General features: G+C 40.7%; 1 protein-coding gene across 1 annotated transcript in view; it reads right to left on the minus strand.

The window, feature by feature from the left end:
* LOC6505486 (meiosis-specific transcription factor mei4) overlaps nt 1-26,099 on the minus strand; it is an 84,161-nt gene extending 58,062 nt beyond the window's left edge. The window contains exon 1 of the mRNA XM_032455876.2: nt 25,828-26,099. The gene's annotated coding sequence lies outside the window, so the exon portion shown is untranslated. The remainder of the gene's footprint in view (nt 1-25,827) is intronic.
* Between the last annotated feature and the right edge of the window lie 321 nt (nt 26,100-26,420).

The following is a 26,420-nucleotide window of genomic DNA, read 5'->3' on the forward strand; positions in this document are numbered from 1 at the left end:
TTTCGTTTTGGGCAATCTAATCCTATGTTCATAAGAATCGGCCAACTATATCCTATACCTGCCATATAACTGAACGATCGGAAATGGCACAACCTTTCTATTTTTAAAGATGCTTGGGGCTGTTTCCAATATTTTTATTAAAAATTTTGTTGATGGTGAAATTCTCATAAGGATCGGACAACTATATAGGATCCGATATATATAATAATAATATAAGCTTCTGCTTAACTGCAAGGGTATATCAACTTCGGCTCCGCTTGAAGTTAGCTTTCCTTTATTGTTTTTATACCCTTGTATTATAATTTTGGTCAAAAGTGTGAAACGCAGTGAAGGAGACATCTCCGACCCTATAAAGTATATATATTCTTGATCAGGATCACCTCCTGAGTCGATATGAGCATGTCCGTCTGTCCGTCTGTCTGTCTGTCTGTCTGTCGGTTTCTACGCAAACTAGTCTCTCAGTTTTGGAGCTATCGAGTTGAAATTTTGCACACATCCTTTTTTTCCTTGCATATAAGTCGGAACGGCCGGGATCGGTCGACTATATCCTATAGCTGCCATATAACTGATTGATCGGAAATGCCATAACTTTGGTGTTTTTTAAGTTAGAGGGTTGGGACTTTCCACACATGTTATATTTGGCCAAAATATCTTGTGTACAAATAAGGATCGGCCGACTATATCCTTTAGCTGCCATATAACTGATCCATCGGAAATGCCATTACATTGGTGTTTTTTAAGTTGGAGGGTTGGGACTTTCCACACATGTTATATTTGATCAAAACAGTCAAAGCATTTTGGGCAATCTTATCCGATTTGCAAAATTTTATTAGGATAATTGGCTTAACTTTGTTGTTTTTGAAGCTAGAATGATGGGACGATCTACGGTTACCGTTTTGGGCAATCTAATCCTATGTTTCATAAGAATCGGCCGACTATATCCTATACCTGCCATACTGAACGATCGAAAATGGCACAACTTTTTTTATTTTTAAAAATGCTTGGGGCTGTTTCCAATATTTTTAGTGGAAATTTTGTTGATGGTGAAATTCTCATAAGGATCGGACAACTATATTCGATCCGATATATATAACAATAATATAAGCTTCTGCTTAACTTTAAGGGTATATCAACTTCGGTTCCGCTTGAAGTTAGCTTTCCTTTCTTATTTTTTTTCTGATAATTTATTATATAGAGAAACTCTCATAAGGATAGGCCTCTCATCTGTTAATTTGTTTAAACAATTTGGTTTCCCACAATTACGAATCAATTTTGGATTTAAAATATAGTTTTGGGCAAATTTTTAATTAAAATTTTTAAACCAACCAAATTTCAAAACCTTTGTTAATTAAAAATACGTATTAATTCAGAACCACTGAAGCTATCAAAAAATTCTTTGCGTCTTTGGAAAGGCTTTTAATTATTCCAATAATTATTCCTTCTTGAATGTCAAAATCTATGGAGTTGAAAACAACAGTTTTGGTGTTTATCCTTACAATTAAAGTATTGCTAACTATGAATCGCCTGTCCAGAGGTTACTTTAATATTCTATATATTATGTGTTTTATTTTAAATAATTGAAGATCAATGTATACAAAAAAACAACTGATATCATATAAAGAAATATCTGATATCAATTTTAGTGACGAAAATATGCTATATACGTGCAAGAAAAACTAAAAAAAAAATCTGTCACGTGCCGAACAAGAATATTTTTTATATGCAATTTGGTACACCTATATCGTACCTTTAGCATATTTTCGTCACTAAAATTGATATCAGATATTTTGGGTTTCGCATGCAGGTTCGTCACCAGTACTTTACCTCGTCAAGAGGTTTTTTTATATGATCTGCTGACATCAAAAATGAACGAATTTGAGTGGAGCGAAAAGCATGAGGAAATTCGAAAAAAAATTATTAAGGTTCCAACTAGTGACCCCGTGTTGATCATATTCGATCTCAATTTATCAATAGAGCTGCATACGGATGCTAGCGCCAATGGGTATGGCGCTATGCTATTACGCATGGTAGATGGTCAGCGCCGTGTAATTGAGTATTACAGTAAATGCACCACAATACCGAAATCAAAATATCACTCGTATGAACTCGAGACATTGGCGGTGTACAACGCGATCAGAAATTTCCGACATTATTTAAGCGAAAGTTCACGGTATATACGGATTGGAATTCTGTTAGTGCAAGTCAAAAGAAAGCGATATTGACACCGCGGGTTCATCGTTGGTGGCCATTTCTGCAGTCATAAGAATTCCAGGTGGAATACAAGAAAGGGAGACAAATGGCTCACGTTGACTGTTTGTCTAGGAATCCCGTCGCTATAGTAGAGGAGGAAAGTTTGATTAAGGTAGTGGAGGTACGAGTTGACATGGCAACTATAACCCACAACTGGCTTATATCCGAACAGAAGTGTGATCAAGATATATCGCAAATCAAATTGATGCCTTCACCAAGTTTGTTTACCTGTACCATACCTGAATCTTGGACACGGTGAACTGCATACAGTCAGTAAAGTCTCAATATCAATATCAATACCAAATATCAATATTTGGTGTTCCTAACAGAATTATAACGAACCAAGGTAGATGCTTCACAAGTAGCGAGTCTCGAAAATTCTGTTCCAATAACAAAATTGACCTCCATGTAGTAGGAACGGGTGCCAGTAGAACAAATGGTCAGGTGGAGCGTGTCATGTGTGCTAAAGGGCATACTAACGGCTGTAAAGACGAGTGAACGAACATGGCAAGAGGCATTGGACGAAGTACAATATAATAAACTGTAACATGAACCGGGTAACTAAACATAGTCCATTAGAGTTGATGATTGGCAAAGAAGCGAGGCCCTTGGGAATTCTCACTGTAAATGAGGAAGAACGAGGAATAATGCTAGGAAGGAAGCTAAGGAAGGTATAAGTGAGAATGCTCAGTATGATAAGGCAAGAGTAGATAAAATGCATGCTCAGGCAGTAAGGCATAAAATTGGCGATCATGTATTACTGAAGAACAAAGAGCGGCACCAAACGAAGTTGGATCCAAAATTTAAGGGACCATTCGAAATTGTGCCATTGCTAGATGGTGACCGATATTTGTTAAAATTATTGACAACTAGACGAGTGTATAAATATCCAAATGATAACACTGTGCGACAAAAAAAAAAAACGAAATACACTTGGGAAACGAGATAGTGTAGGTTGTTAATCTGGTCGAAGAGAACTCAAAAATATTTTTTTTATATTTTTGGAACCCTCCAATTTTTATTTATTTAAAAAAAACCGTTTTTTCGGGACTTTTTTGCGCTTAAAAATTCCTGAACGCGTTTTTTTTAACATATTTCAAAATTTTTGCTGTTTTTCAATAGTTAAATGTTGTAGCTTTTGAAAAAAAAATATATCTTCGATTTTGTTGAACAAAAAGGACAAAATTTTTACACCTGAAACTGAAGTTTTTGACTTTTATTTGTGTTTTTCGGATTTTGATGCCAGTTTTTCGGTACAACTTACAAAAATTCGGCCATTTTTGATACATATCAATGTTGTCTCATTCATTATGAATAAAACGAGACAAATTTCATCAAAAAATAATGAAAATTGGTGAAGTTATAACGCTTTTCCCAAAAAAAGTCAACTCAACCTAGCGATCGCTTCGGAGAAACAATGTGTATAAAAATAAGAGTATATTGCTTTCTTCTGACAAAAATTCTGTCATTCATGCCACATATTAATATTGTCTCATTAATACTGAATAAAACGAGACAAATTTCATTAAAAGATAATAAAAATTGTTGAAGTTATAACGCTTTTCCCAAAAAAAGTCAATAAAACCATGGGAGCACTATAAGAAGAAGAGCATATTTCTGTCTTATACACACAGGTACTCCGGAGCGCACGCTAGGTTGAATTAACTCTTTTTAGGAAAAGCGTTATAACTTCACCAATTTTCATTATTTTTTGATGAAATTTGTCTCGTTTTATTCATAATGAATGAGACAACATTGATATGTATCAAAAATGGCCGAATTTTTGTAAGTTGTACCGAAAAACTGGCATCAAAATCCGAAAAACACAAATAAAAGTCGAAAACTTCAGTTTCAGGTGTAAAAATTTTGTCCTTTTTGTTCAACAAAATCGAAGATATATTTTTTTTTCAAAAGCTACAACATTTAACTATTGAAAAACAGCAAAAATTTTGAAATCGGTTAAAAAAAACGCGTTCAGGAATTTTTAAGCGCAAAAAAGTCCCGAAAAACGGTTTTTTTTTTAAATAAATAAAAATTGGAGGGTTCCAAAAATATAAAAAAAATATTTTTGAGTTCTCTTCGACCAGATTAACAACCTACACTATCTCGTTTCACAAGTGTTTTTTCACTGTCACACCGTGTAATGTGCGTAGGGTGCATAAAGATCGAGAGACTTTGGAATTAGCGGAAGAGTTTGACGACGGCAAAAAAGTAGTGCGTGCAAGCAAGAGATCTGTGACCTAAGAGGGGCTCATAGGAAAGATTTTATGAAGTACTCTGATTTGTATGAGAGAAGCATGCTAAAATTATGATTTAATGATGAGTGAATTGGTAACCAGATGATAGAGCTTTAGCGGAAGAGAGCGAGTACTCTAAAATATTTAAAAGAAAAGAAAGTTATCCTGCTAAGCTAATCTCTGATGGATATCCAAGTGGTTGGGTTTGTACGGAAGAGAGCTTGTACTCTAGAGAATTTGAGAAGTGTTATCTTGTACTATGCATAGCAACACGAGGACGTGTTATAGTCAGGAAGGCCGTGTCAGAGATAAGTAAGATTTTATTTCAAATACTATTTACTGATTAATTACACAGCCACACAAAAAAAAAAAATGTCCGGGTTGGGAGATCAGAGTACCCTATCCCCATATATTTTGGACCGCTGAACACGAATCTGAAGTCCATTTTGGTCCTGCACGTGTACGTTTCTTCCTAACCTCAAAAAAAGTTTCACATTTTTGGAGGTATGCGACTTTTTTTTAAATTTATTGGATTTTCATGAAACTGGGTACCCAGGGGTTTTTAGGGTCGCTGATTACGAATTTGAAGTCAGATTTTCAAAATTCAATATGGCGGATCCAATTTGGCGGACGAATTTTTAAAAAATTGTTGGATTTTCATTAAAATGGGTACCCAGGGGTTTTTGGGGTCGCTGATTACGAATCTGGAGTCAGATTTTCAAACTTCAATATGGCAGACGAATTTTCAAAAAATTGTTGGATTGTTGTTGTTGTAGATTTTGAAAATCTGACTCCAGATTCTTAAGTTATGGCCAACATTTTTATTCTAAATATTTATTTTTTTAGAATTATATACATTTTTATTCCCAAGCACCGTCTATGTGGTGTGAGCCAGGTGGAATAAACGTAAACTTCATTTCTGGAAACTTATTTTTCGCATCCAAAGTGTATATGCGCCCGATCTCTTTTGACAACACTCGAATAGTGCCGCGAAAATTCATTCCATTATCTGATAGCATCTTAATAGGTACACCTCGATGGGCAGTAAATAGTTTCAGAGCCAGTAAAAATGGGTCCATAGACAGAGAAGGGACCAATTCCAAATGTATTGCAGGCAACTGTCAGACACGTAAATAATCTCCCCATGTGTTCTCATGTCGTCTTTCAACAGCGACTTCAATTGGTCTGAAGTAATCGACTCCAGTGTACGTTAGGTGAAAAACGTTGCCAAATCTCGTTCACGACTATTTTACAGTGCAGATAGTGAAACTTGCGATGACATAGCAATGTGCCATAGCTGCTCTCGACGGTTCTGATCGATGATGGCCATCTTGACTCGTCCTGCAACAAAATTTCGGGACCAGTAAACTACCTTATCGAGCTGATTATCTCACAGTTTTTTGTCCATTTGGTTTCTTCGTCCGCCATATTAAGCTCCGAAGGTATCCAGCGCCAATCGACAAAATCCGATCGTTCGAGGATCAAAAGCATCTTTCCAAAAGATACGTCTATCAATTCTAATTAAAACTCAGACTCCAAAAACTTTGAAAGTTGAAGGCCCAAATTGGCTGCATCAATTCCATTCTTGGCGCCGATATGGGTTTCAAAGAGGCTACAATGGGTTTTAAAGGGAGCATTTGATTTCGCTGCCAAGTTCAACCCGTAGGTACGGTACTGCAGCATAGGCATCCAGGCTCGCGTCAACAAATATGTGCAGTTGGCAGTCTGCAGTCTTTGAAAAATACATGCAACGGATACGCAAATTACTCAGTTTGGACAACGAAAATTGCCAAGCCCGCCAGTCATACTCACATCAGATCCATACAGCTCACACGACATATCCAAATATTCTGAAGGATTATTTTGGCACGAATATTATAGAATCCAAGTAGCCCGAGAGGGTCGCAAATTGACATTACTATACTTAGTACCCGACGCTTCGCTTGTGAATGCTGATTACGGACTTCTGCAGCAACTCAGGTCTAATTACGATCGTTGGGATGTCTGACTCGGGAAGATGCCCAGAACTTTCTCCTGAAGTTCTTGTTCTATACCCAGATATTTTCGGGATGCTGCTGGGAAACTGTTCGGAATTTGATAACCAATTTCTCTTTCGAATCCGCCCGTGAAACTTCTTGACATTGTTAGCCAGTTGAATCATTTTATCGTCGGCATCCACCGACTCTAGCCAATCGACAATAAACGTATTCTGACAAATAGTTCTAATAGCATCTGGACAGTGTTCACCGAATCTCTCTGCATTCTTCCTCAGTATAAAATTGGCCAGGAATGTGGAACAGACAGCGCTAAAGTTCATCACTTGAATTACAAATATATCCGGTGGGTGATCGATCTCTCCATCTCGCCATAAGAACTTTTGTGCGGACTGGTTGGAGGCACAAACTTTAATTTGGTAAAACATCTCTCGAATATCTATTGTTACAGCAACAGGACGTTCTCTGAATCGTGTCAGTACTCCCAATAGGGACACCAACAAATCCAGTCTTTTTATGAGGGTATCATTCAGTGATACTCCATTCCCGTGTGCAGCCGCATCCCAGACTAAACGTTTCTTTTTCTTTTTGGGGTTGATCACTACGAATACAGGAATACACCAGAAAAATTGGCTAGTAACTAACTCTCCCTAATTTAGTTTTCGAATGTAACTCTTTTTGTCGTATTTTTGCATGGTGTCGATCAAGAACGTATTTAGATCTGGGCCCTTGACCATGCATTCAAAGCACTTGAGACGTTTGAGAGCCATGGGGTAAGAATCCGGCAAGTTTACATTCTCATATTTCCTATACTTCGTCCTCACTCCTTTCTCACTCTAGGTAAAAAAAACTTTCCAGGCACGTGGTTTTCCGGATGGCAAAGAATTGCAGAATGTTGGGACACTCCCAGGTCCGTAGAGCCTACCACGTAATTCAAGCCGACTTTTATGAACAAAACGCTTAAATCTTCATTTAAATATTAATAATAAATTTGCGAGGAGATTAGGTCTCCCACACGCCAAGACAGGTGACAAGGAGGGCAGCAGAGGGGGCAGAAGAACCAGCACGCACGGAAGAAGGAGAAAGAAGAATCACCGCGAAACGTAACGGGGGAGCAAAATCTCGCCAATAGAAATACGACGGCAATTGGAGAAAGCTATCGGCGAAAACTGGGGAACGAAGGATTTACGGCAGGAAGCGAGATTTACAAGGATTAACGGGCGCTTCAGGCGCTATATAAGGAGCGCCACTGGAGCAAATCGGGGCCGAGTCTTCTATGGAAGCTGAAAGGGTTGAGTGAAAGACCCCCGTGTCTAACATTCAAGCGAGAAAGTTTCCTTGGAGGAATTAGGAGTATAGGCTGAAGGACCCCCAGTGGGTCGACTAAGGAGAAGTCAAGGAGCAAGTGGTAAAAGGATCAAAGATTTGCGGCGGAGCTGAAGCCCAAGGGTAAATCGAGTCGGGTTGGTTTATTCCCGGACACGACAGGTATCCTGGTGTCATAGCGATAGCGACGGAACGGCCTGGCGTACGCCTTGTCGATTCTTCACCGTTCCGACCAGGTATGATCCTGTAAAGTGAGGGGTAGCCAGCTCGGGAACTCAAGCCCAACAGTGAAACCAACCAGGGTCACCCCGGTAAAGTCAGTAGAATGAATGAATGAATGAATTACTTTACTTTACTGATCCAGGCGCTGCACAGTGGGCGATTTGGTCTCGCTAGCGGAATTTAATTCAAATTTTCAAATTTAAAAAACTGTTTATATTTTTTCACATATCGGTAGCAAATGCTTTGATTATATTTTTAAAAGTTTTTAAAAGCTCTACGATCAGCTAATCATCAGCTGTGAGCGGTCAAACACACCATATGATTTTGCAAAGAGCTTTACACAATTTTTTCTCTTTGCGCGCATTGAATTTGAGTTCCTCGGAAATTTACAATTTTTAGTGAATTTGTTAAAAGTTTGGCTTTTTATTATCTTCAAGGTATGTATTACAAAAAAAGTCAATGTTTGTGACCGGTCTATAAATGTGTAGCTTATAAAACGTAGTGGTAATTCAGTGTATTAACAACTAGCCCGGATTAGCGTACACCTGTTTTTCGTGGAGTAGAACTTACCGGATTCAAGTGGATTCAGTCTAAATCTTTTATAAGCCGAAAGTGTGAATTAGTGCCGTCCAAAATGTGTAATATCAACTGCTATTACCTGCTAGCCTTCAAACTATGGTACTTTTTGAGAACAATGTCAGTAGCAAAAAGGGTGCTTTTTTTTGGTATGGCACTCAGAAGTCATCCCAACAAAGAAGTTTGCTGCCATGGAAAACTTTGTATTTAGTACTGTTTTGTAACGTCATTGTCAAATGGGTCTGCAATTTCCTCTAAAAAAAAATTATTATGGATGATGATGTTAAGAGATGTTAGAAGCAAATCTAATAAAACATCTGGATATGCCTCTCTCTGATGATTCCGATGATTCCGAATAACATTCTGGCCTTTTTTAGATAAAGTTTATTTATAAAATATGTTAATTGACGTTTAAATAAAATAAAAGAAAAACAAAATTTTAAATAAAAAAAAAATTTTTTTTAATTAAAAAAAAAATAAAAATAAAAATTTAAAACTAAATTTTTTTAGCTTAAAAAATTCTATGACTTTTTTCTGATCAGTAAAAAAAAACCTACTGAAAACATCTATTTTAGTTTAGAAGTTATTAAATAAATGCCGCTAGCGGGACCAAATCTCTCACTGTGCGCTGGGGCGTACGCGGAGCGTATCACCTGGAGTTAAAGGATAGCCATAGATCCGCTCCAAGCACGCGGATGTTTGGAGGCGAGTGGCGAATGCAGCCGGAGGCGAGTCCTGTGGGGTAGGTAGGCCCTTCGTGCCATGATCCGGCCGCCATTCACCAAGAAGCGTATCCTGCCCGGCGTATGCCTGGGGGGTGATCCTATTGGTCTACTAACACGGATTAGGTGCCGGCCACTGCGAAAGGCCTTTGAACCAGGCCCGGATATGGCTCCGCACGCATTTGCATATTAGGATGACATCATCGTGATCGGACGCAAAAGGGAGAAGCATATGGCGAATTTGAAGGAAGTATTCCGTAGACTGATGGCGGAAAACTTAAGGATAAACACGGACAAGTGCCTCAAAACACTCAAAGAAATTTGTGCTGCAAACAGACGCCAGCGACTACGGCGTGGGTGCAGTTGTGACGCAGGACCCTGATGAGGGCGAGCGAGTCGCCGCTTACGCCAGTCTAACGCTGATAGGCGCAGAGAAAAATTACTCGGCGACTGAGATTACGCAACGAGCCATAATATGGGCAATTCGGCAGATGAGACCACACCTGGAGGGGTACCAGTTGGACGTGATTACGGACCATATGGCGCTGAAATGGCTGAATAATATAGAGATCCTTCTATATAGAATCCTATATCCTATATAGAAATCCTTCCCCATTGGGAAGGATTGCGAGATGGGTCTTCGAGCTGCAACAGTTCGAGTGCAACTTAGAGAATGCAGCGAAGCTACAAGAAGTGTTCGAGCTGGTGCTAAGGAACATGGATCGCGCGGCGCAGGAGCAAGCTCGGCACTACAGTCTAAGGAGTCGGCAGTGGAGACCGAAAATTTTCGACACAGTGTGAGCAGAGGAGCATCATTTGTCCAAAGGGGCCGAAGGTTTCGCGGCGAAGTTAGCGCCAAAGTACGACGGGCCGTAAACGGTGTTGAACTTTGTATCGCCAGTGATTACTGTGCTACGTCACGCTGGCACAAAGAAGGAAAAGAGGGCACACCTGAGTGAACTAAAAGCCAAAGCACTGGAGTCGGTGCAGGAGTTCAAATAAAAAAGGTTGAAAAAAAAGATGTGAACAAAAACACACACTGGGGGAAAAAAAAAGAAAAAATGGGAAAAAAAACAAACAAAACAAAAAAAAAAAAAAAAAAACAAGAAAGGAAAGCTAACTTCGGGCGGAGCCGAAATTTATATACCCTTGCAGTTCAGTCGCAGTCCTCTAGGTGGCGCCACGCATCTTATATTATTCGATATATAGCGGATCGTATATAGTTGGCCGATCCATATGAAACTTGGCAAATCGAATTATTTTGCCAAAAGAGGAATCCATTGAAACTCCCATCCTTCTAACTTGAAAAACAACGAAGTTATAGCATTTCCGATCAATCAGTTATATGGCAGCTATAGGATATAGTTGGCCGATTTTTATGAAATTCGACAAATCAGATTGTTTTTCCCAAAATAGAATCTCTAACAAATCCCATCTTTCTAACTTAAAAAACACCAAAGTTATGCCAATTTCGATCGTTCTATGACAGCTATAGAATACAGTCGGCCGATCCTTAAGAAATTATGTACATAAGATATTTTGTTCAAATATACCATGTGTAGAAACTCCCAACCCTCTAACTTAAAAAACACCAAAGTTATGGCATTTCCGATCAATCAGTTATATGGCAGCTATAGGATATAGTCGACCGATCCCGGCCGTTCCGACTTATATACTGCCTGCAAAGGAAAGAAGGGTGTGTGCAAAGTTTCAACTCGATAGCTTTAAAACTGAGAGACTAGTTTGCGTAGAAACAGACAGACGGAGAGACGGACCGACGGACAGACGGACATGCTCATATCGACTCAGGAGGTTATCCTGATCAAGAATATATATACTTTATAGGGTCTGAGATGTCTCCTTCACTGCGTTGCACACTTTTGACCAAAATTAAAATACCCTCTGCAAGGGTATAAAAACTTCGTTCTAAAAAACTTCGTTACCTATGGATCAAAGCATCGGATTCCTGGCAGATAACAGCTAGGTCGAATTGATCACGTCGATTACAGGAACGAAAGGGCTCTCGCGGATCAAGGCAGAGGTAAAGGCGTGGCTGCCCGAGAAAGAAAAGCTAGGTAAGCACGCAGATCGAACGAAGAAGCACACTTATACATGCAGACGCGTCGGAACACGCACGCCGGTTAGAGTAGAGCATGAACATAGAAGTGTGGCAAATTTGCGAGAAAAAGAACGAGACAGCGTCAGAAAATTGGGTTCAGTGTGACGCTTGTGGAAGGTGGTACCATTTTGAGTGTGGCGTAGAGGACGACATTGAGAGCAAGGACTGGAGTTGTGATTTTTGCCTCGCGGGTTGCAGCCACATAGCACCGTTCGGCAGTATGCAAAGATCACCGGTACAACCTCAAACACGCGAAGACGCAATGGCCACCCCCGAACCGCACGGCAAACCGCTGGCTGTCGATACTCTAATCGATACGGCCGGCAGCGGAGAGAACACACACGCGCAGGAAGGCAATCCGGAAAGAACTAGGAACCAATTGGTTTTAAAGATGCTAGAGGAGAAAAGGCAATCGGTGGCAAAGTTTATAAAAGAAAAGTATAAACTTCTCATGCAGATGAATCCCACTGATGTACCGGAAGCCGGGATGATTCGAGCTACAGATTCACCAACGATCAGTCAAATAGCGGGCCGGCAAGCTATACCCAAAGATCCTATACCCAAAGACCCAAAGAGTGGCCGTTATTTATCAGCACGTTCAAACACAGCACCACAGCAGCCGGATACACTAACGTGGAAAACATGCTACGTCTGCAAAAGTCGTTTAAAGGAAAGGCTCGTTAGTTTCAGATGTCATCAGCACTCTGAAGATTTTCTTCGGCAGACCAGAGCATATTCTAGAAAGAATGGTGGAAAAGGTGCGAAGACTGGCACCACCATTAGGATAGCAGCAGTTAAACCATTCAGCGATTGGTTGTACAAGATCGCAGAGGCAGCATCTTCAATCGTTTTACAAATCGGGCGTAGTTAACACTCACAACAGTCACGCAACGCAAAGACAAGAGGCGGATAAGCCTGGACCATCACGAGGACAAGCACGATCGATCGCGAGCCAGACGGAAGCAGCTCAGCAGCAAATTTAATCGGGGTGCGTGGCGTCCGGCAACATCAATCACCGCCCACCACAATGTCAGGCGTTTTAGAACCTCGACACGGAGCACAGGTGGCAGATAATCACATCGAGTAAAACATGCTTCTGCTGCCTCAAAGTACATCGCAATAGATGCCGAACCGGCAGCTGTGGAGTTAACGGATGTACAAGAAGGCACCATGAGCTACTTCACACGGAACAAGGCAGAACACAAAGTCTCGTGAGTACGCATCAAGACGACAACCACGGAAGTCAATTCTTTCGCATCGTTCCAGTTAAGCTACGCAATGGCAGCAGGATGATCGAAATCTATGCATTCCTAGACGAAGGATACTCCGTGACCTTAGTAGACGCATCTGTATTCCAAATATTAGGACTACAAGGCCAAGCTGCGCCTATGTGTTTACAGTGGACCGCAGAAACAACTCTATTTGAGAGTGAATCCGTGAAACCGTCAGTCCAAATCTCGGAAATCCATTCCGATAGTTTTTTTTGGCTGAACAACGTCCAGACCGTTTAGAACCAAGCACTGCCAAAGCAGATTCCAGCATTTGAGAGACTTACAGCTAGAGTCCTATTCTGCCCAGATCACTGTCCAAACCCAGCAAAAGACGTGGATAACGGGCCCTGGGTTCCTAAAAGCTGAATCCAGCCATTGGCCAATACCTACAAAGCAGGAGAGCATCCGGAAATAAGGAAGCATGTGTTGACAACGCGTACGAGATCTGCGGTTACGTTCAATGCGCACTATTTCTCGAACTGGTGGCGGTTGTATAAAGCAGTGGCGCTAATACTCCTGTTCGCCGATCCCCATTGGCCTTAAACGCCATCCAAAAGGCGCACTACGTCGACAACTACATCGATAGCATGAGAAACGAACAGGAGGCCATCCAGACCACCAGACAAGTCCTAGAGGTTCATCGAAGAGGCGGATTCGAGATCCGCAACTGGTCATCAAATTCAAAAGAAGTCCTTAAGAGCTTGCAAAGTAATGGCACAAGTTCATGCATGATGTGCATCTCCAATTTTATGGCGCTTCGAGGAACACAAAAGGAAATATTCTCAGAGAATGGTACGAAGTTAAGAGCCACGGAAAAAGCCGTGCGAGAGTAGCTAAAAAATATCGAGCACGATATGATTACCATTAAGTCTGATGGAATAAAGTGGCGATTCAACCCACCAGGAGCACCACACATGGGTGGAGCATGGGCTCGTCCGGACAACAAAAGGAATTTTGAAGAAAATTTGCCCAAATTACTCCTTCAACGACGAGGGCCTGAGGAACGCGTTGATGGAGGCTCAATTTATCATCAACTTACGACCGCTCACGGCCGTAAATCTGGACACTGAGGATGACGCCGCTCTGACCCCTCAGCGCTTCGGGGACCGTTTTTGGCAGCGATGGATTAAAGAGTATGCACCCGTATTAACCAGGCGCACCAAATGGTTTGAGAAGGTACCTCCAATAACCATTGGGAGCATCGTAGTCATCGTGGACGAGCTCCTCCCCAGGAACTTGTGGTTAAAAAGACGAGTGATCGACATAATGATGGCCAAGGATGGGCAAGTTCGTCGAGACCCAGCACGGCTTTTGGAACGACCAGCAACGAAAATAGCGGTTTTGGACCTCGGCTTGGAGGATGGTAACTGACCACGAACCGGGATCAATTACGGGGGAGGGAATATTGCCGCCGTAACAGAATTTTGATTTAAATTTAAATTGTTAGAATAAGCACACATATGTAAACTTATCGATAGGTTAGTAACGGCCAAAAGAAGACAAAGCGTCGGCCATCGCTAGGCAGAAAGAAAAAGAGAAATACGGTGAAGTTAACGTGTGGAAGAACACGAAGTTTTTTAGCGCTTTTCATAACACGCATATTGATGAATAAAGATTATTAATAAGAAAAATTGTGTGTTCGCTAAAGAAACGTGGGAGCCATATATCCCGGCAATAACAACTACCCTATATTCACACTTAGTAATCTGATCTAAGAATTGGTCATTAGCATGTCGCAATTTACAATAATCAGTCCCACTAACCTATTGGCACACCTTGTAATAATTAACAATAAGCTTGAAACAATATCCAACCTAATAATCCAACACTAGTAGACGGAGCCAGAAGCGGAAATCAGCAGTATCAGCGGGAAGAATGACCGACTGACCGAATCAAGCAAAGCCAGCTAGCTAAGCCGAAATGCATGTTCCAGCAATGCACGAACAAGCAATCTGAGTCAGCAGACTCAGAGGTGGGTGACACTGGCATTAACATTGGCATTAACACGTCCATTGACGGAGTTTGACGGAGACTACCGGCATTGGTTACGATTCTTCGAAATTTTTACGAAATGCATCCACAATCAAGACTTCAGAGATGCAGTAAAATTCCGTCATTTGGAGAATCATGTAACTGGTGAAGCAAAAAGCCTAATCTCAACGTCAATTGGCGGACAGACCAGTTACCAGGATGCCTGGCAACGACTAAAGAATCGATACCACAATGAACGGCTGTTGATTAAATCCGCGATCCAAGAGCTTTTAGGACACCTCAGAACAAATGGACCAGCTGCACAGCTTACATGATACCGTGCTCCGAACGGTCGCCACTCTCAAGGTACTCAAAGCGTCAATAGACGCTTTAAAGTAGAGTTCTGGGATTCTAGAAATCTAGATCTAGCCATCACCGATCCAACCAATCGACAATCTCTGAAGGAGATGTTAAAAAACCTTGAGCGTCAGGCAACCAGTCAAGTAACAATGCAAAAAAAAACATCGACCGCTCCACTTCAATCCAGTTCATCACGAGTGGTGTGTTCAGCCACAGCCCTGCTTAGAGATGAGATGGATGGCTGATACACTTGGACTACAATTGGAGCCATCAACCCTGAACATCGCTGCACTGGGAGGAACAACTAAAAGATCGCGAAAAATAGCTGTGGTGACCCTATCATTAACCACGGATTTCGAAAATCAAGTCAACGTCGTTGTACTGCCAGAAATAATGCCCAATCAAACATCCCACCCTATTCAAGAGCCACGAAATATCTCACCTCAGTTGCGCTTAGCCGATCCTGTATTTACGCAGCCCCAGAATTTTGACCTGTTATTGGGCGCCGAAATCATATCCCAGCTTATGAGGCCACAACAGACATATTTGGGAGAAGGACAGCCCCTACTTAAAAATACCGTGCTTGTATGGATGGTGATGGGGCTAGTGCGACCGGAATCAAGGCAGAACAAGTCATCTCCTGATATCATGGCAAAACAAGTCGTCTGTAATACGGCGACTTCGACACCGGAAGCTAACAAGCCACGAAAGGGTTTCGGTGAAATCGTATTGGAACAAAGTTTGATTGCATGCATCGACAAGGGGCCAATAATAAAATTTGGAAGATTACATAGTTCCCCGCGCATGGCGGATCAACAAGGAGAGCCGCAGACGGACCCTGATTCACAAGCCCAAGTTTGTCAACTCACAACTGAAGAGCACAAAGTGCAAGGGCCAGTAAACAAGGAAATTCAGGGAGTTGAAGTCACCTCCAATTCTAGAGTATGTAGGGAGGCATCACCCGGCATGGGTAACAGGCATCTCCAAAAGGGAGCAAGAAGCAAGGCCAAGAAAAGACCAAGAGTCCTGTATGCGCACTGACCAACCAGAAAAAACGCCTAGTACTACATGGGATGCCCAAGCAGAATGGTTACGAGGGCGCGCAACAAGGCGAAGGAGACAACAGGCCGGATAGAAATATCATTGGTATCTTATGAATGTTGGAGATCTCAACTAAATGATTCAATTTTTTTTTGGTATTAACATTAGATTTTTAGTAATTAGTTTTAAGATCCACAATATTTTCTAGTGAAAGGCGACACAAAGGTTCACTGAGACGGTCCAACAACAACGCACAGCCGCATTGGATTATATATTCACACTTAGTAATCTGATCTAATAAATGGTCATCAGCATGTCGCAATACACAATAGTCAGTCCCACTAACCTATTGGCACACCGAGTAATAATTAATAATAAGCATGAAACAATATCCAACCTAATAATCAGCAACAAAGAGATCCCGCCAATAGAAATGCGATAAGAATTGAAGAAAGCTAACGGCGAGAACAGAGGAACGAAGGATTAACGGCAGGAAGCGAGATTTGCAAGGATTACCGGGCACCTCAGGCGCTATATAAGGAGCGCCACTGGAGCAAATCGGGGCCGAGTCTTTTAGGGAAGCTGGAAGAATTGAGTGAAAGACCCCCGTGGGTAAGTCTAACATTCAAGCGAGAAAGTTTCCTTGGAGGAATTAGGAGTATAGGCTGAAGGACCCCCAGTGGGTAAGTCCGACAGTTTCAAGTGCGGGATTTAGAGAGAGTGCGCAAGGATCTGTGATATGTGGCCCTGTGGGCTGTACGCGAGTCGTCGAACAAGGAGAAGTCAAGGAGCAAGTGGGAAAAGGATCAAAGGTCCGCGGCGGAGCTGAAGCCCAAGGGTAAATCGAGTCGGGTTGGTTTATTCCCGGACACGACAGGTATCCTGGTGTCATAGCGATAGCGACGGATCGGCCTGGCGTACGTCGATTCCTGACCGTTCCGACCAGGTATGATCCTGTAAAGCGAGGGGTAGCCAGCTCGGGAACTCAAGCCCAACAGTATCAGCATAGGTCCCGCAACTGGAGCACGTGAGTCCAAACGGCGCCAGGCACCAAGACCACACGTCCTGCTAGGCGCAAGCTTTGGGGGGGCGTGTGTATTTGCACCAACCCGGAACGGTGACCGGGGAACGACGGGAGGACGAGCGGTCGATCGTCTGAGCCGAGCAGTCGGTGAGATTCACCCTTTTAAACCATTATAAAATAAGGGGGATATTTGTGAAAGGAAGCACCCTGTGTTATTTCTGGGCTCGGGCAATCACGTCGAATCTATAAATTCGGTGGAACGATTCACAAACTCTGTGAGCTAACCGCAGCATTTGCTGCGAGCTCCAACCAGCAAAAACAGTTTGTTATAAATTATAAACTTTACATCTTACTAATAGAGTTTGCACACTTTTCTTGAACTAGATCCCTTTTTTTAGAGTTGGGAAACTCCATTAAATTCAAATTATATAACACTGTCTTAATAATCCACAAATTCAAAACGAACCGTTACTTCGCGACTGCTTCGTGAGCTTCGTAAAAGGGATAAATCTTAGAAACACAAAAAAATGTATTAAATTGAATATTTCATTTTTGCATGAGTATTTCAAAGATACGGTAGCTGGAATTTTATAAGTATTCTTTGTATAAAATGCTTCCAAAATTAATATCTACTTGGATTTGGAATGGAAACGTGTACAGTTTTGCACAGCTGTACCGCGAGGATTCTATACCAGATGGGATTATTTTGGAAAACGGATCACGTAGTGTTGCCACGTAGCTATGATATGGCGTGCAATCGGTTAATCAATATTGAGAGGATAATTAAACGAAACGGGCAGTTTACCCAGGAATGTTCACGGATCATGTTGTCAAGGGAGATACTAGGCGTTTGGAATGAAACGAAATCGCTACGGACAGCTATAAGGCTTGATAGCACATTTTGGAGTGGTTAATCTTAACAAGCCAAGAGAGATATGATTGGTATTCGATGCAGCTGCACGAGTTGGAGATTTGTCGTTGAATTCTGCGCTGTGCAAGGGCCTGCGTCACTATGCCAAGGGCTACCTATTCTCTTCCATTTCAGGTAACGCGCTGCCGGAGTCTGTGGATTTTTGTGAAGAGATAATGGTGACCAATGGGATCCCGAGGTATATAAGATGTGTGTGATGGCGTTTGGAGCTGAATGCTGACCGACTGCGGCGCAGCACTGTGAATCCCACGCGATTCTTGAATTCGGATCCCAATGAGATTCTAGTAAAGTACCATAAAATTGTCCCCATCGTGTCGGATGATAAGAGAATGGCCACGAAAAGGGAGTTTTTTTTTTTTTTTTGCGCGGTTCCCACTGCATACGTACAGCCCACCTCCCGTCCAACCGACCGAGGGACGCTGCCGCTTAACGTACGGCTCGAATCGCGGGAATAGATCCGAGATAGATAAGCGAGGATTAGGAGAAAGATATTACGAGGAAGAGTGTTGCACAGATAAGGCGGTTAATATAAGCGATTTAAGATTGTTAGTAGAGCAAAGTGACAAGATGTGGTAGAGACCATTGTAGTCCGAACATAATACCCTGAACGGATCGTGTTGGGCATATGTCGAACTACAATGGCTGAGGAGCAGAGAACGAAAGTTTCTGGTCCTTCTACTAGGAATGTTAAAATTTAAGCGTGTTAGTAAATGCTGGCTGTCTATATTTCCATAAATAAGATTGTATAAAAACATGACACCCAGCATCGTTCTACGATTTGTTAATGATGGTAAGTTGATTAGTAAAAGTCTACTATGATAAGAGGGGAGGTAAAGATTTGCATTCCAATTAAGTCCCCTAAGCGCAAAAGTAAGGAAGTTTTTTTGTACAGATTCAATGTGATCTTGGTGTACTCCATATTGAGGACTCCAGACACACGATCCATACTCAAGAATCGGACGGACCAGGGATGTATATAACGTTTTAGTTATGTACGGGTCATTAAATTCTTTTGACCATCTTTTAATAAAACCAAGCACATAGCTTTATTAACCATGGTAGATACATGGTCGGTAAATTTAAGTTTCAAATCTAATAGGACACCTAGATCGTTAACCTGAGTTAATCGTTCTAAGGCGTTCCCATAGAGAAAGTGCATAGCCTGGTGAGGACTAGATCGGTAAAAAGACATAAGTTTACATTTCGATCCATTAAGCTTTAGGTTATTTGCTAAAAACCAATTTTGAAGTTTATCCAAATCGGATTGAAGTCTAGACTGGGTGCTAGTGAATTTATACTGAAGGCATAGCTTAACGTCATCAGCGTACATAAGTACAAGTGAATTAGTTAAGGCAAGGGGCAAGTCGTTTATAAACAGAGTAAAAAGTAGGGGTCCAAGATGGCTTCCTTGGGGCACCCCCGATGTGGCGCGGACTAAACGCGAGGTAACATCTTTAAAGAAAACACGTTGGGTTCTCCCTGATAAGTAGCTCGAAATCCACATAAGAAGATCAGTTGGGAATCCCAAAAGACTGAGTTTACTTATAAGAAGTGAATGGTTAACAGAGTCAAATGCTTTACTGAAGTCAGTGTATATGACGTCTGTTTGTAAGCCATTCCGGAAGCCATCCGTGATAAAAGATGTTAGCTCCAATAAGTTGGTAGTGGTGGAGCGGCGCTTCATGAAGCCATGCTGGCACGGAGTTATTATTGAACTACATAGGTGTTGCAAATGTGGAGTGATAAGTTTTTCAAAAAGCTTTGGAATTGCTGATTGCCTCTATAATTAGCAGCGTCGGATTTTTTCCCTTTTTTATGCAGCGGAATAATGAAGGATTCCTTCCACATAAGGGGAAAGATCGAAGTTTCCAGCGATAGATTAAAGAGTTTAACAAGCGGTTTGCACAGTGCCTCGGCGCAGTACTTCAGAACACAGCCTGGTACTCCATCAGGGCCTGGCGAATACACGGGCTTAACCTTAAGAAGATCCGATAACACACCACTTTGATCGAAAGATGGGCAAAATATAAGGTTGGCTGATTGGATATTATAAGTGTAAGGCTGAGCTAAACTGCTGCTAGGTGAATAGGTAGTTTGAAAAAACTGTGCAAAGAGATCGGCCATTGCCTGATCGGTGTTCGCATAAGAGTTCTCAAACGTAAGCAATGGGGGAAAAGATACATGTTTACGCTTAGTGTTTACAAAGTTATAAAACTGCTTCGGATCCTGAGTAACTGAATCCTGCAGCGGCGAATATAACTCCTATAACATTCTGCGTTATGCACGGTGAAATTGGACCGAGCTACTAAGTATCTTGAATAACTAACTGTACAGCCAGATAATCTATGTTTGTTTAAAAGTCTACTCATACTATTCTTTAAATTTATAAGGTGCCTTGTATACCAAGGCGGATTCGTTGTTTATATCCTCGCATGCCAGTAAATCAGACCAATCAAATTCCAAAATTAACTTATTTAATTTCGTAAAGACAGCCTTACGAAAGAAACGAACTTTCTGAGATTTAACTGTAGACTTAAGGTCAAAAAAGTAATTATTTTCGATTGAAACCTCAAGAGTGGGATGATATGGATCCTTTAGATTAGAAAGGGGCAAAGGGGGTTAGAAAGGGGCAAAGTTCTGGAAAGAGTAATTCCATCAGGATTAGAAACGAAACATAAGCCCAACAGCCGACCTAAAGAATTTCTAACGTGGTTAATTTGCCCGAGTGACATGTCGAACATGCCCTCAGGGAAGTCATGGTGGGAGTTAAGCTGTAAAGACGGTGAATTATCAACATTTGACCACATAAGTTCTGGGATATTAAAGTCACCCAGAGCTATCAGCTGGTCACCATCAAACAGACGATCGAAAACCAAACGAATAGCGGACAAATGTTGCCAGTATGTTGGCGGTTCGGACGAAGGTGGTATGTACGAACAGGTAACATACAAAGATTGATCGGACAAAGTGATTTTGATGCAAAGAAATTCAATGTCACCAAACGCTTGTGATTTTACCTCATCAGAAGCGAATTTGGAGTGTAAGCTGCACAGAGCGCGGCCGATGCCACCGATTACGTGATCTCTGCTGGAGGCTCGTCTGGAGGCCAGTGGTTGGCCGTTTAAGAGCATGGGTCTTGACCGCCGTTCGTCCCCAGGAAAAGCGGTGAGTTGCCTGTTTACGTTCCGGACGATTCATCTGGAACTGGCCATGGATTTCTGAATAATTGTGATCAGAAATCTGCCGACGAGGGCCAGTGCATTTACTGCGTAGCGAACACGGCAAAAACTTCGTTGGAGAGGGCAGGTAGGCCAAGAGATTTTCGGAAGTCTTCGGACATGTGAGGATCCAGACGGAGCTGTCAAGTAAGCATTGAATGGATTTTTAATTTCCCAGCAAATTCGTCAGAGGTCGGAGTCTGGGAGCCAATGGTGTAGTGTGTTCAATGAGTGCTGTGTCACATAGTGAAGAAAGTGGCTCCAAAGGAGTACGTCTTGAAGAGTATTCTGATAGTGGCGGAGAATATTGTTAACTCTCGCCTGCTCACCCATCTTCGAAGCATAATTCTGCTTCCTTATTTTTATACCCTTGCAGAGGGTATAATAATTTTGGTCAAAAGTGTGCAACGCAGTGAAGGAGACATCTGCGACCCTATAAAGTATATATATTCTTGATCAGGATCACCTCCTGAGTCGATATGAGCATGTCCGTCTGTCCGTCTGTCCGCCTGTTTGTCGGTTTCTACGCAAACTAGTCTCTCAGTTTTGGAGCTATCGATTTGAAACTTTGCACACATCCTTCTTTTCCTTGCAGGTAGTACATAAGTCGGAACGGCCGGGATCGGTCAAAGTTTAGTAGACTTCAGCTACTAAATTAGTTTCCAAAGTGATTCAATTAGTGATGTGCTTGTGGAAAATAATCTTCAGCCTGCTGTTATGCAGCTAATCATTGCTGCAACAATTATGCAGCCACTCATATATCTGGCCACCCCAAGAGCTGGACCTAGGAAAAATTCGAATATCTCCGTATAACCGAGCAATTGTCCGATATGTCCTCTATGGCATCGCCTCAAGTGATACCACCAGACCCATCAATTCAAACCCCCTTAAAAGTCACCCAACAGAGTAATAAACCGTGTGGACCCCCGGTACCATCTGACGCTGCACAGTATTAGTAACTACACACCAAAACCTTTTCATGTGATCCCCCATCGAAACATATATTTGTTTTCCGGCTTGCCTCACTTTTCGGATTGATACTGCGGCTTACAGCAAAGACAAAACAATAGCTGACTTAAAGATGGCGGACGTTAAAAAACTTAAATACACATATAAAGGCACACCTCATCTTTCACATACGTGTGCCCGTGCAGATGTTCAATAAGATTTGTTCTGTCAGTTTTTGGCCAGAGAGCATTTTCGGGCAAGAACATCAGTCAAGTACGGGAAGAAAAAAATTTATAGAAGCTCCCACATTTTAGAGCCACTGAACACCTTTCACCTTATCTTCCTCGGCTGCAAAAAACTAATTTCTTCACTAACACTCACCTATCATATATATAAAATATCCGAAACTGTATTCTGATAGTTCTTTCTTGGCATCCCACTTTATAGTCTTTACAGAAACTTGGTTGTATGTAGTCTAATGATGATAATTCACCGTCTTTATTATTAAACACGCTCCACGACAACTCCAAAGGCATGTTTGGTATGCCACTTGGCAAAATTAACCACGTTCGGAGAAATTCGTTATGTCGGACTTGCTACACTTGTGTTTCGATCCAGATCCTGATGGAATTTCGTTTTTAATCCTAAGGATCCATTTACTTGATTGTTCCGATCTATCGACGTTTGCATTGCATAAAATAACTGGCTGTACAATAAGGTATTCAAGATACCTAGTAGCTCGGGCCACCGTGCATAACGTAGAATGTTATATCAGTTATATTCGCCGCTGCCAGATTCAGTTCACTCAGGATCCAAAGCAGTTTGTAACTTTACCTTAACTTTTTAAACATTAAGCGTGAACATGCATCTTTTCCTCCTCTGCTTACGATTGTAAACTCCTATGCGAACAGTGCAACGTTTTCACCAAGAACCATTCCAGCTTTGCTTTTTACATAAAATAAAATAAGTCAACCTTATATTTTACCCATCTTTTCATCAAAGTGGCGTGTTATCGGATCTTCTTAAGGTCAAGTCCGTTTATTCTCCAGGCCCCGATGGAGAACCAGGCTGTGTGCTGAAAAGCTGCTACGCGGCACAAAGAAGCCATCTTGAATCCACACTTTTCATAATTTATTAACGACTTTCCCCTTGCCTTAACTAATGAACTTTTACCTATGGTATCAACGAGTACCGAATATAAAAACTTTTTATAAACATTGTAATGCACAATATTTTGGAAATAAAAGAGATTGTAATCAAAAATACAACTGCATATTCACACCTTTGGACATCACTTGCCACAAACTTGGCACACTCTTCAAAAAACAATTATCACAGAGGACGGCAGTCCGCTAGCCGCTTGTACCTAGTGCTTGATGACACAATATATAGCCGAAAAATTAAACTTAATATTTTCTGTTTGCGTTCAATCTAAATGAGTGATATACTAAATGAAAGGTATTGTTTTTATTAGATGGATTTTATCCAAGCATTTGTCAAAAGTATTTTGGTTGGGAGAAATTTGCGCAAATGTAAAATACTTGGAAATAGACAAAATATATTTTTATATACACAGATTCTGATCGAAAATACGCGTCGATTGGTACCTTAACCATCCCGATCCGACCGGCCAGTGCAAAGTGCCATTAGCTGTTTGGGAATTGTTCGCACTCCGAAAAAATTTCCCAAGAAATTTGCAGCTTCTTTTTTTTCCCGGATGAGCAGCTTTTCAGGCGAAACGAGCGCTAGGTGGCGACACGCATGCCTTATCTTCTAGCTGGAATACATATATACATATGTAAACATCTGTATAATCATTGAATCATCCTCGCTTAAATTATAAAGCCCAAAGTGCCTAAAAATTAAGTTTTCAAATATTTTTATGTGCTTGCAGTGGGTATTATAATTTTGGTCAAAAGTGTGCATCGCAGGGAAGGAGATATTTCTGACCTATAAGGTATATATATTTTTGATCAGGATCACCTCCTGAGTCGAAACGAGCATGTCCGTCTGTCTGTTTCTACGCAAACTAGTCTCTCAGTTTTAAAGCTATCGAACTAAAACTTTGCACACATCCTCCTCTTGTTTTCAAGTAGTATATAAGTCGGAACGGCCGGGATCGGTCGTAGAAACCGACAGGCAGACGGACGGACATGCTTACATCTACTCAGGAAGTGATCCTGATCAAGAATATATATACTTTATAGGGTCGGAGATGTCTCCTTCACAGCGTTGCACACTTTTGACCAAAATTATAATACCCAAATTATTACAGACACCATAATCGTGGTGATAATCACCGTGGTGATACCCTTTTTCCTTTCGCATATAAGTCAAAGTATTTGGCTCAATTTTTTCAATAGGTAAATAAAAGAAAATTAATCTCTCCCGCAACCAGTACTCGATGTGTCCACACGTTGGTGTTCAACATACCAAATGTTGAGTCAACTTTTAACATTTAAGGACTTTATCGATAGGCACCTCAAATCCTCAACTAAATCAATGAAGAAATGTTGTGAGGAAATAAAAAGCTTGACAACGTTGATAAATTTTTCAACATTAAAAATATATTAAACAAGAAAGGAAAGCTAACTTCGAGCAGAGCCGAAGTTTATATACCCTTGCTGTTAAGTAGCAGCTCATATTATTATCTTATATATCGGATTCTATATAGTTGGCCGATCCTTATTAGAATTTCACCATCAATTTAATATTTTAATTTAATGTTGGAAACAGTATTTTGTAGCATCTTTAAAAATAGCAAGGTTATTTCATTTCTGATCGTTCAGTTATATGGCAGGTATATGAAATATAGTTGGACGATCCTTATATTGGCAGATCGGATTAGATTATCCAAAATGTAATCCGTAGAAACTCGCATCGTTCTAGCTTAAAAAACACCAAAATTATGCCAACAGCTATAGGATATAGTCAGTCGATCCTTATGATTTTATTTTGTACATAAGATATCTTGGACAAATAGAACATGTGTAGAAAGTCTCAACTGTCTAACTTAATAAAAACCAAAGTTATGGCATTTCCGATCCATCAGTTATATGGCAGCTATTTCAAATAAAATGTTATAAGGATCGGCCGAACTATATCTTAACGAACGATAGGAAATGGAATAACTTTGATATTTTAAAAGATGCTTGGGGATGTTTTATTAGAAAATTGATTTGATTGTGAAATTTTCATAAGGATCGACAAACTATATTCCAAGCTACTACCTAATTGCAAGGGTATATCAACTTCGGCTTCGCTTGAAGTTAGCTTTCCTTTCTTGTTTTATGTAAAGATGTGCGCACATACATATATTATGTGTATGTGCGCACGTATTAAACGAATTTCGTATTAAACGAAATTTTTTTCTTAAATATTTCCTAACAGCAACACCAAAAAAAAGTTATCTTTCTGAACCTACGTTTTGACCATTATGATTCAAGCATGGCCACGTATTTTTTTTATTTTCGTAGTTTTTTAATTTATGCAACATGACCTTTAATATTATTATTTAATGATTAGTTATTAAAACTATAACAAAGATATGTCTGAATACGGAACTCCTGATACCAATATTTCTTAATTAAATTTTTTTTATAAATTATCTATCTTACCTTACTATTACTTTATGCACAAAACCACTGCTTTTTGTCAACCTGTTTTCGATGGAACTTCTTGAAATATACTGCACATGTAGATTATATTTGCACCTGTATATTAAATGTTCAAGCAACCCTCTTGTTTTTACAAAATATGGGATAACTTTAATGGAATTCTTTGTATAAGAGAGTATTATTGCAGAGAACAAGAGTAGTGAACTAAGCCCACTACTTTTCATATCCCTTACTAACATAGCACTCGACCCGAAAGTGGCCGATTGACCATCGACCGACATCTACGAATAGCTTTATCCAAACCACCCTAATTTGACAAGGTCTTTTTTTTATTCTAATAGTATACGTGTGATTAAACCCAACCTATTTTATTATTCCTCCACCACTTTTTCTTTATTTTTAAATGCACCCTTAGGGATACTACTGTAATACGAACTATTTTATATTTTATACTTTTAGTAGATGTCATTATATCCTGGTCTTTTCAAAATTATATTGCATATATTAGTCAATAATCAGTTTAATTAGGTTAATGTGCGGACTCTGAATAGTTATTATTTATCAATTTTCCAAAATATTGATTGCAGATTTAT

Source organism: Drosophila ananassae (genome assembly GCF_017639315.1).
Source record: "Drosophila ananassae strain 14024-0371.13 chromosome 4 unlocalized genomic scaffold, ASM1763931v2 tig00000054, whole genome shotgun sequence".
Taxonomy (NCBI): domain Eukaryota; kingdom Metazoa; phylum Arthropoda; class Insecta; order Diptera; family Drosophilidae; genus Drosophila; species Drosophila ananassae.